The 12,106-nt window shown below is 39.6% G+C and overlaps 1 protein-coding gene across 20 annotated transcripts in view; it reads right to left on the bottom strand.

Moving 5' to 3' along the window:
* Positions 1 to 12,106, bottom strand: part of NRXN3 (neurexin 3) — a 1,483,875-nt gene that overhangs the window by 901,570 nt on the left and 570,199 nt on the right. The window lies entirely within an intron of this gene.

Below are 12,106 nucleotides of genomic sequence, written 5' to 3'. Positions count from 1 at the left end.
TTGAGAAGATGGATAAGAAGTTTGACAATACAATGTGTTTGGCAAGGGTGAGGAGAAACATTCACATATTGCTGATAGAAATTTAAATCTGCACAGCCTCTTTGCAGTGCAATTGTTAATACTTATCTATATTTGTAATATACTTATCTGTTGACCTAGCAATTGCACTTTTAAGGATAGATTGAACAGATGTCACTGCTCATGCATGCAAAGACTAATGAAGAAAAATGCACATAATCTTACTTTTAGTAGTAGTTAAAAGCTGAGAAAATCTAACTTTATTAGTATATTAATAGTGTGATGATTTAATCAAATATTGTATCTCCATTAAAATGTAATATTCAGTAGCTATTAAAAACAATAAATTAGACCTTTATATTCTTCCATGGAATGGAACTGCCTTTAAGACACTTTAAGTAAAAAAGTAAGATTCAGAAGAATGTGTTAACATTGTGTCAAGAAGGAGAGGAAGAAAAAGAGGAGGGAGGTATGGCAATAACCATATATAGTACACTCATAGATTATCTCTGGAAAAATATTTAAAAACATAAATTTTGTTGCCTCCAAGAAGGAGAATTTAGGGACTAGGATTGGAAATAAAAGGGAGAATTTTTATGTTTGCCTTTTGTTATATGTATGATTTTTAACTATTTAAAAAAATCAAGTCATTTGAATTAATATTTATTTAGAAGAAACTAATATAACTCTACATATATAAATAAGTAAATACTTAATAGGAAGCATCCTGTTATCATACTCAAATCTGGCTATTATTGATACTATCAATAAACTTACACTTGATGTATTTTAAATGTTATAATAAATCTAAAGCATTCCAAAGAGAAACTAAATTATGTATTATGTTGAAGAAATCTGGTTTCAAGAGCTGAAGTAGAACATAATCATCTAATATGGAAATAGGAAGTCTAGGCATGATGTTGGTAGTTTGTAGGTAATATTACATATAAGATACTGCATAATGATTTTCTATCTCCACTAAATCTCTACTAAGAGAAGTGGTACAGTCAAGGCAAATGGCTGACAGTGGTTATTCAAATCTTGGAATGGGTACCAGAGATGGTTCTATAATTTCCTTCCCAAAAGACCTTTAATAGAGATGAAGTCAGCTTTCCTGGTTGACCTAAGGTATTTCTGAGTTAAAGGGGTGAGCCAAACAATTCAGCTCTGGGATTTCAGGATAAACCAGGCCTAAAGATGAAGGCACATTTCTGGTACCACAGAGAGGGAAGATGGAGAAAACAGAAAGAAAACCAGAATTCTAGTGTAATAAACTGCAGTTCACTAAGCTATGCCTAAATTCCACAAGAACCCCCCCACCCCATGATGTTGACTTTGCCGTAACACTGAAAATCGAGTATGCTAAAAATTTAAAGGGAGAGAAGCTAAGGTGAAAAGCACAACCAGACACTAGGCAAACAGGTGCAAGAGAAGAACTATTTAGCAAATACTATTAGTCTTTGGGGGTACGATTTGGAGGAACCATATTCTTTGATGTTATTTTCATATAGCTCTTATATGATCATGTGTCTCTATGATGATTCAATGATAACAGAGTCTATGGTAAGTGGACAAGATTACCGAAGCTCTTCTCTGCCACAAATGACTCCATGGTGGCACTTGAGAGTGTTAAGGCTTGTTTATTTTTGTATGGCGCTCTTCTTCTTTTCTCCTCTATGTCTAAGGAAGAAAATGAACCTTACTATAGATAAATTAGTAAGGCTTCAAGTTCAAAATAATTAGGGGGGCCCTGGCTGTTGTGGCTCAATGAATTGAGTGCCAGTCTGTGAACCAAAGGGTCGCCTGTTTGATTCCTAGTCTAGGGTACATGCCTGGGTTGTGGTTCAGGTCCCCAGGAGGGGACGTGCGAGAGGCAACCACACATTGATGTTTTCTCTCCCTCTCTTTTTCCCTCCTGTCCCCTCTCTAAAAATAAATAAAGTCTTTAAAAAAAAACAAAGTAATTAGATGGATTCTAATTATATATATATACCTATATAATCAGTCATAAACATGAACTCACAATTTCCATCTTATATATACACCCTTTTTTGGAAAGAATAATAAAATGGCCACACACAGAGGACTTAGCCTTTAGAGGAGGGAAAGATTTGAAAAGCCAGGAAGACTGATACTCATTAACATGTGTTCACTATATTCATTCATGCTACACTCATATTTAATTAATATGAGCTTACTATATTCATTCAAACCATACTGTACACAGCTTGAAAGGGATAAAGTAAGAGCCAGGAAATCACAGGACAGAGTCACAGTCAGACAAGGGAAAAGACAACAAACTGTTTCACATGAGCCAGCACCCATGAGACCAACAAGAAGGTCATACCTGTTTCAGAACTGCATGCCTCCTAGGGTACTGCCCGCCTCATGGAACTGGAACCATAGGAACAGGTGATGTCCTCCGAAAACTCTCCAGGGATCAGCCCTGTTTTCTTTAGCAATGGGCCAGGTCTCCCTGGAGTTCAATTCACCATGATGACTGCCAACTCTGTTGCTCTTTTGCCACTTGAAAGCCCTAAGCTAGAAATTTCCCTGTTACACATTTCTAAATATTCCTGCCAGAGGATTCAAACCCAGCAATGTCTCTGATCCAACCAAAGACCTCGATTTACACAGTCTCTAATATATGTCTGGTAACAGTGGCCAGAGAAGAACATACGGTGTGGTACCCTTGGAGGATTTGGCAGTGGTAGTGAGACTTGGAATGAATGACAAGTATATCATAGATATGTGGATAAAGGCAAAGTACTGGAGAAAAGAAAGCACAAAAGGGAGAAAGGCAGACAAGCTGATTAGAAGTGTGTTTGCTTCTTGGAAAGCCTAGGCTGGCACAGAGCTAGGCTGCAGGAACAAACAGGGCTGGTCAGCAAAGCCGAAGGAGAAGGCTTTTGCCTCAAGATTATGACCAGTGGCTTACTCTTCATGCTGGAACACCTTCCTTCTTTTCCATGCTTTTCTCTCCATTGAGAGAGGCACACAAACCCTTGAAGACAGCCATTTCCCCAAACAAACAACATCTGCAGCAGATAAACAGGAAAACAAAATAGATGGTGTCATTCAGTATTTTACCTAACTGACTTTTCAAAGGATGAGAATTCAAAAAAAGAAAAGAAAAATTACTGGAGAAGATCATGAACTTCTACTCAAACTTGGTTACAGCTGAAATCAGTATGCCCCTTCCAGGGAACAAAGGAGCTCTGGTGGGAGACTTGAGCAATAGCACCCTGTGACTTCTGTTAGACTGACAGCCAGAGGCAAGGCTGAGGGCTAAGAGGAAAACTCTCTGCCCCTCAAACCTAGGCTATAAATCAACCTTATTTCTTGAACTCTCTAGATATTCTGTAACAGGTTAAACTATGAATTCTGATGAATCTATGGGAAGAGGATTAAGAAGTTCTAATCACCTGGACCTGTTTTCTCTCTTAATTTAGTTGTACAGTCTTCTCAAACTCTTCCTCCCAAGTGCGAGTAATGCCAGGGGAAAAATAGAGAAGATAAACAATAAAAGGAATGTCTTTGAATTTTTATGTTTCTTCTTAAAATTTAAGAAGATTCATAAATTAAATAAGATTCATGCTTATTTGCATTCTTCTGCATAATATGTCACTTTAGTTTCAATTCCAAGTTTTTATTCCAAATTGACAATTAAAATTGACTTTAAGAACATGTATCATTTACATTATCCTGGCTACATGTATATACCACAATGCTAAAGGTCTTAGATTAGTTGAAAGGACTTTTTGTTTTGTTCCATTTCTATTCAATCACTTTCCAAACAGTGGGCACTATGTATTCTTTCTCCAGTGCTCTTACCAGTATTAACTTCCTTATCACATTAAACATGTATCGTGAAATTCAAAAGTGATTTCCAAAATCCAATCTTGGCTCTTTACCTAAATCTTGAATGAAAATCAGTTATACTCTTCCTACACTGTGATCAAAGTTGGGAACACATCTTTGCTAACATATTTCCTCTCTGTGCTGCTTTCGGTTGTTCTAAATAGAAAACTCCGGCCCAGAAAACCTGCTGGTATCTGTGTTGTGAAGAGAGTCACTGGAGACTCCTCCCAGGAGAAAGAATTCTGAAACTTGTTTAGTGATGAATTTCTGGGCTGATCAGATGGAATTAATAAGACAGAGAGTGGCTAGAGCACAATATCAAGTCCTGGTATCCTGATCAAACGATTCCTTCAGTTCTCTGTTCCGCACAGAAGTCTCTGAAGCCAGATACCAGGTCCAACTGCAGATGAGGATTTTTACCTTTGTGTTCCCCATCCATCTTATTTCCTTCTGGAAACTGATGCAAAAGGAAAAGAGAAAGCTTTCCATAGATATGCTGCAATTTTTTTAAGAAGTCAGACACAAATGACTACATATTATAATGATTCCACTTATATGAACTGTTTAGAAAAGGCAAATTTATTGACAAAAGCAGATCAATAGTTGTCTAGGGCTGAGGTCAGAAACAGGGATTACCTGCAAACTGACATAAGGAAAATTGGGGGTGGGGTGGGGTTGATAAAAATGTTCTAAAACTTGATTGTGGTGATGTTTGGACAACTCTATAATTTAATAAAAATCATTGAATTGTAGACTTGCAATGGATGAGTTTTGGTCTGAATATCATACCTCAATAAAGCTGCTTTAAAAAGAGAAAACACCAGTCTTTGGAGAGAAAAAAAGATGTTTCAATTAGGCTTTTAATGATCTAAATACCACGAGAAATGTCTGGCTAATTAGAAATGTTTAAGTACAGCAAAATAGGACATTGCTTAATTTAACTGAAAATGACAGCAAAACTAGCAGAAAGCACTCTACTTTAGGAAGTAGTTGTTTACATAGATTTTTTACATCTTCTTTTTTTGTTCATTTATATTGAACATTCGCAAAAAAAAAGAAATGAATATGGCTTTATTACTTTGTCATCCTGATAATACATCTCCCAAGAAAAGTTAAGCTAGCTAGTTCTTGTGAAATATTTAATTTGATGAAATAAACAAGTAAATGAAATGTAAAAGTTGAATTATTTTGTCTTCTGAGTTTGTTCCTATAGAAAGACCCTAGCAAAGAAAGAAGCAAACAATGCAGATAATACTGAGACTTATGAGTGTGAGATGCTCAACCAATCCAATGTTCTCCTCCTGGGTCCACAGGAAGACTACATTTCCCAGCTTCCTTTGCATTTAGGAGGGAGTTCTGTCTGACAAATAAAATAGGTGTAGAACCCATGGATGTCACTTCTAGGAAAGGCAATAAAACATACTGCATAAACATCCAAACTCACTCTTTCCTCCCTATGGATGTAGTTGGAAGAAAAGATCTCCAAAGTGAGGGCCCAGCTCATAAAAGAATCCTAGATCCTTGAATGATTTCTTTGAAGAAAGCTGACCAGAAGACCTTCCCAATTTGCACTGGGCTTTGTCTGAACAAAGAAATAAACTTTCTTTTGATGAATTATTGAAATTTTGGGATGTTCATTATAGTTAATCACCCTAATTACACTAGTTAGTAAGTTATTTAATCACCTTAATGACTATAATATGCTATAGGACTTAAAGCATATGTCTTCCTTTCTTCCTTTCATCATCTAGGCTATTCTTTCCCTGATACCTATCCTTCCTCTTCCTCTTCCTATTCTCCTACCTCACCAACTCCTGTTACTGTTCATTTCCGAGGCAGAGGAAGAAATGCATGAGCCTGTACCCTATTAAGACCCTTCACCTTATTAAGAAACTTCTTCAAGAACTGAACAATTTGAATCAGATCAAGTAAAAACAATAGGCTGCAATTCTTCACTCTGAAGAGCTAGAAAGTGTGTCAAGTCTTCTGTTAGAATGTTGCTAAGTTAACACCAAGAACAATGCTGTGCCTACCCTCCTAGAAGCAGAAACAAAACCTAAAACCAAACCAACCAAACAAAAAACCCTACAGTGAGAAAAGCGAGAACAGAAATGTCAGAGAGGTCAGAGTTGGCAGCCACCTTCTGGGTCATGAACTTTGCTTTTACATTTCCTGAAGCTTTGGGTAGTGGAGAAGTGCATTCTGGTTGCTCTAAGGCTTGTTGTGTGTCCCTCCCACCCCAGGGCTATTTTCCCCAAAACAACAAGTTACCATGTCAATTCATTTTCAAGTTGTTTCACTCTCCAGGTGCCCTTTCCTCCTTTTCTGCCGTAGAGCAAATTCGAGGAAAGAAGACGGGATCTGCCCCAGTTCGGCAACCGCACCCAACCCTCGCCATCGCCCCCGCCCTTCTTCGCCTGGTCAGCCCCACCTCCACCCACTCCACAGTCAGAAAACAAAATAATTCAAACCAAAAACAGCTCGTAAAACAGTAAACAAAATAAAGTCAGTTTTTCTTTGCTTTTTTTAAAGAACAAAATGAAACTTGAGGGAAAACTTACTGGAGTTACAGTTTATCCTGATACAGTCTAGATGGGGAAAAATAAATGAAAGATGAAATTGCATCCTTCAAGGTAACAGCTGCAGACATCCAAAAACAATCAGTCCACCCTTCCGGGGACAGACACACGCAAGAAATGTGGCCATTTTATATATATATATACAGAATACACAAGTTTAAGGGTGGGTGTATATGTACAGTATATTATTTAGTAAAGTTGGATACATATATATATACACACACACACATATATATATACACATATGTATAGAGATATATACTGGTATACATATATATCCACAATAGACACTGAGTATGCTTTTTATTCCCCCCAACCCTACTCATTTAGATCAATGGACTTTGAAATATGAATTTTGTTAAACTTGGAAATTATTCAAAAATTTCCCTACCAAATGCAGGTTATAGTCTATTTCCACCTACAATTGATTTTCTTAAAATTTATCTTTAAAAGAAGCATCAACACAAGGTTTATTATTAGTATTCCAAAGATATATCATCAGTCTGACACTTTGTATCATTTTAAATAATCTGCCCATGAAGTTTCTCAGTGCAGTATTTAACCCTTTCTCTTTTTCTAAAAGCAAACTCCCTCCACCCTCTTCTTAGGTCAGGCCCCGAATGCTACAGAAATTTGCAACGGCAGACTTGCCATGATTCTTCGAGGTAAGGAAAGGGTTAACACCACCTGGTCATTTCCTGTCATAAAATGGCCACTTGCAAACAGCTAACCGCACAAACACCCATCCCAGATTTTAGAGAGGTGGGGTGGGGGGTAGGGGAAGAGTTGTGATGTTATCACAATTGGTTGTGTTGTCTGCTATTGTTCAAAGGCTCCCAGACCAACCCGCTCATGAAGCCCATCTCTGTCTTCCTGCCCAAATGCTCAGGCTGAGTCAAGTGCCTATAGCATTCAAGGAGAAGGCGAGACAGGTACATGGGGAGGAGGCCTTGGAGGCCTTTGACATCCTGCCTATTTCGCGCTGTGATTCTGCATCTTGAGGGGAGAAAACTCTTTGCTTTATTTTTTTACTGGGAAATAGAGGGAAGAAAGTGTGGCTAATTTTCTCTTGCTGGTAACCAGACAAGGTATTCCATGCCAGAGTTCAGGGTATCTATCTTTTTATTAATATCTGGTTAGAGTCATGGACACACAGCGTAAAAGCTCTCGAGTAGAGTCAGTGGATATCAGTAGGGACTGGGCAGGAAGGTTAGAGAAACGGCTCAGATTAATTGTTACCAAGCTGCCCAGGTGAACCTAAGTTTGGTTTACGATGGTGGGAATTCCCATACTAATTTGTGTAACGTCAGATATTCAAAGGTAGCAGTAAAATGATAAAGAAAAGGAAGAAAGTTACAGGGGAAAATATGCAGTTAGAAACTGTGCTCTTCTCCTGCCTAAGGTTGACCCAACAGCTATGGAGGACTTGTGGAGGATAATGCCACCATTTGAGTTTCTCAGACCATTTAAAGGGAGCAAGTTAAAAAAGGAAACAGTGGCAAAGGACAGGGAAGAAGGAAAACTACGTGAAATCCAGACAGGAGCAATTTATAACACCCAATCATTCTGAGGAGGGAGGCAGGAAACTTATTTGTTCCCCAGAAGAACATCTCTTGAGAAAAATCTGGGTTTGGTTTCGTGCGGTTAGGTTTGTCATGTGTCGTCAACCGCAACAGAAAAGTGGGAGCAAACAGCCCTGGAGCAACCGGTACGATCACCAGGCAGGGGAGGCCATGCCCCCGGAGAGGACTGGGAAGGGGGAGGGCAGGTCGGGAGGAAGGGCGGGGCTTCAGCTCCTGGCTGCACGGACCTCACCCAAAGCTGGAAATGCCCCTTCCTGATGTACTGAAGGGAAAGGGGAAACAGGTGTGTGGGCATGCTAACGAAAGAGGGAAAGAGAGAGTGAGCCTACAGCAACCAGCCCAGGCAGTGTAAACAAGGAGTGGTTCTCTCCTTTGCTTTCTGAGCATTTTATCCCTAGACCACCTGATCTAGAGAAAGCAGTTGTGTTGGGTGCATCCTTCCAGGTTGACCCGAAGGGCTCCTTGAATTGAATGAATAGCGTCTTTAAACCAATGTGAGGACTTGGAGCTTTCAAGATGGCAGACAATTGGCTATTTAAAGTCAAGAAATGAAGGATTATTTTGTTACTTTACCTAAAGAATAAGTGGTTTGAGGAGGAAAATCTACCCCAAGCCCTTTTTCATAGACTCTGAAAGGGTGGTCTTAATAGCAAAGATGTGTTTTTTAATGAAAAGTGAATCAGGGAAATTAGCTTGGGACGGCAGTTTCCTTTAGATCTTTCTGCCAGAGCAGCCGAAGTTCTCTCTCTAACATAGGCTTGGCACGGTGCTTGAGGGGTGAGTGTGTGTGTGTGTGTGTGTGTGTGTGTGTGTGGTTCATTTTGTTTCATTTAGTTGTTCATTTTATTTGAGTAAATGAGGAGAAATGATGATTTTTCCATCTTGAAGAGTTCTGGGTTCCGCCTGGGAGAGACGAGTGTTTCTAGGAGCTGTGTGTCTTCAGTGATGCATACAATACCGCAAACTAGTCAGCAATCCAAGTTTCCAGAGGGAGAACATCTGGAGAATTTGAGTGCAATTAACTAAACTGCATGACACTCCCCGTGAGCCTCCACCAACGAAGAAGGGTTCCAGGCATTGGGCTGTAAAGGGCCATGAATGAGGCCAGGTCGCACCAACATTGAGTGATTTTTTTTTCTTTTTGCAGTTTGGCTCAGTAAAAGCCAGGTGCTATGAAGGAAGGAGATTCTCTCTGTGCATGTTTAAAAGGTGGCCGTCATGAAAAGCAGTTAGAAGTCATTAAGACTGTCACATCATTGAGCCGTAGCATTGACCTGTGAAGGTAACAGATAACCCATGCTGGTTTAATAGTTTAGAAACACGGGTTCTAGTCCCAGTTCTGCTACCAACTTTTTATGTGAACTCTGAAAAGTTACATCATTCTTTGTTTCACATCTGTAAAACTAAGCATAAAAACGCTTTCTTGATTTATCTCACCAAGTTATTGTGAAATTAAAATGAGACAAGTTTTTTTTTAAATCTTGAAACGTACTGTAATAATAAAATATTTTTATTCTATCTCTTAGTTCTAAGGGATCAAAAATGATTGATCCATCGCTAACACCTTTTAAAAACGTGCTGTGTGCAGGACACTTCTGGTGCCCGCTGTGACCACACCGGCCTCGCTTCAGAAAGCAAGGCCCGTGGAAATGCCCCGTCACCTTGACATTTGGATTTGGAGATGATTACATTAAAGGAATATTCACTAGACTTTCATATTATAAGCTTACATGTGTGGTCAATTTGAAATAAACTGGAATAGCCTTTGTGCCCGTGCTCAGAGATGCAGTTTACATGGAGCGAGGGGAGGAAGTGACCGTGTGCCACCAGTTCCTGGGGAACGCGTGTGAATGCACCCTCCGCTTGAAGATGTGTCTTCCACAACCCAGAAAAGGGAAACAGGAATTCGTGAGAAAGAAAACTTTCATGAAGAGGTTTATTTGGGGACGGAGGAGATGCTTCAAACCAAGCATGAACAGGAAGAGTTCCAGAACTCTCCCAGAAACAAGTTCCAGAAATGTAAAGTCAGTTCTCCTTGTCAGGTCTGAAAGAAAGTTAAATGAATTCAAACCAGTGAACCATACCCTGCAGAGAAAACAGCAGTCACTATTGCTTCGGGAGAAGCATAGTTCTCTCTGGGGAGGGGCTCTGCTTTCAGTAATGTGTCTCACCTTGGGAGAGCTGCCCTTGACTCTGGGCCTAAGGGAGCCAAAAGGCAAAAGTAAAGTCTGTTTGGGAAGCACTTCTCCCAGGTTTTAGTGAGAGATTGAAATAGAGAAATAATGCTTCTAGGGATACACACATGGGATCTATAGCTATGTAACTGTGTGTGTGTGTGTGTGTGTATGTGTAGGAAAGAAAAAGGACCTGTCCATCTTCTTCCTCATCCCATTTTATCTACTCTCACCCCCCATTTTTTTCTTCTAAAGTGTGAGACCAGTCATAGTTGGCTTACTAATCTTCACAAAACAACATCTAAAAAGAAAAAAAGTTGTCCGTTTTGAGGCCACGTGTATTTCCCCAGAACCCTTTGTGGCTGAATCATCCTTGTATCTATCTATGGCTCTGTCTTATTGGAAATGGATGCATAATTAAAAAATGTCTTTATCATCTTTTTCTGTGAGCTATTAGGAAGTTATACTTGGGTTTGTTTGTTTGTTTGTTTTTAGCTTGTGTTCTTTTTAAAAATTTTTTTGTTTATTTCTTCTGCTGTTTTTCAGAGGAGAGAATCTGCTATGGTTGTTGGTTTTAGGTAATGCAGTCCTTGTTGGTTTGCTGAAGGTGGGGAGGATGATGCGGGGAAGGGAAGGTGAGAGGGGCGGGGTATGCCAGCCCCTGCAGGCTGCTCAGTACGCTCTGTTCTCAAGGCTGTTTGCTATGCGGGCCGCAGGCTTTGGGCCTTTGAAGGGTTGAATACCATCTTTTGATTTACCATGGCTGATGGTGGGGAGGATTGGAAACTCAAGAACACAACAGAGATCCAGCAAGAGAGAAAAAAACAAAACTCAAAATAACCAAACACACATGTACACAAACAAAGAAAAACCAAAAGACACGCTGAACTCAAATGAGGTTGGACAAGATAAAGGGCACAGTGTTGTAAAAGCTACAAATTGGAAGAAGGGGGAAAAAGACATAACAAGCCACTGCTCAAAACAGTCTTCTGTGTCCTCGAGATTTTTAGGATTGTAACATAGGCATTTTCCAAGTGTGACCAGTTAACTGGGAAACAGGTAAGACTGGCATAGATTCAACCCCCCCGCCTTTCCACCGGGACACCTAGGGTTTCATATAGTCTTGTGTCAATATATTTGCCCATTGTGTCTTCTCTACCAGCAAGTCATTCCACTGAAATCTTTTTAAAGAAGCTCTGTATCCAAACATTCTACACACCCAAACAAATACAGGCTTAGAAAGTCTGGACTCGGCTATATCACTAATCCTGTCAACACAGGGCCCTGACTTTCTACTGGGTAGAATTAGCAGAAATACAGGGTTGATTTTTTTTTCCTCCAAAAATCAAGAGGTCCCCATTCCCTACAGAAGGCTGATTAAAATTCAGTCAAGGAGGTAGAAGCAGGAGAGAATTGTGAGGCCATAGCTGGGGAATTTCAAAAGTATCTGTTATTAGTATTTAGAGTGGAAGAACAGATCTTCACCCAATAAAGCTACAAATGTGACATTATTATAATTTCTCAATATTAAGAAAAAAACAAAGATTAGAGTAATTGGTGAGTAACAGTGTGAGGCAACAATCTTTATAAAAAGGCCTGTTGAATGATGGATAAGAATGTCAGGAAGGAAGAGAGGAATACATATCAGAAGCCACATTCTCCTTCCACAATGTCAGAGACTCCAACTTATGGAATTGTTTCTCCAAAGGGATAATAGAACTTGACCTGAGCTCTTTACTGGGAGAAAGTATAGGAGACCCCAGTGTCATCAAGGCCACCACAATTCCCCATTTGAATAGTCACTGTGGAGCCAGAGATGAGGATTTCTCATCCTACTCACATAGCTTTGTGCTCTGCAGCCCCACCCTCCCATTTTGCCTCCATTTCCTGC

This window comes from Phyllostomus hastatus, unplaced genomic scaffold (assembly GCF_019186645.2).
Source record: "Phyllostomus hastatus isolate PE091 unplaced genomic scaffold, TTU_PhHast_1.1 phas_scaffold_501, whole genome shotgun sequence".
NCBI lineage: Eukaryota > Metazoa > Chordata > Mammalia > Chiroptera > Phyllostomidae > Phyllostomus > Phyllostomus hastatus.
Note: the sequence above shows the minus strand (reverse complement) of the source record. Positions and strands in the feature narration are given on the sequence as shown.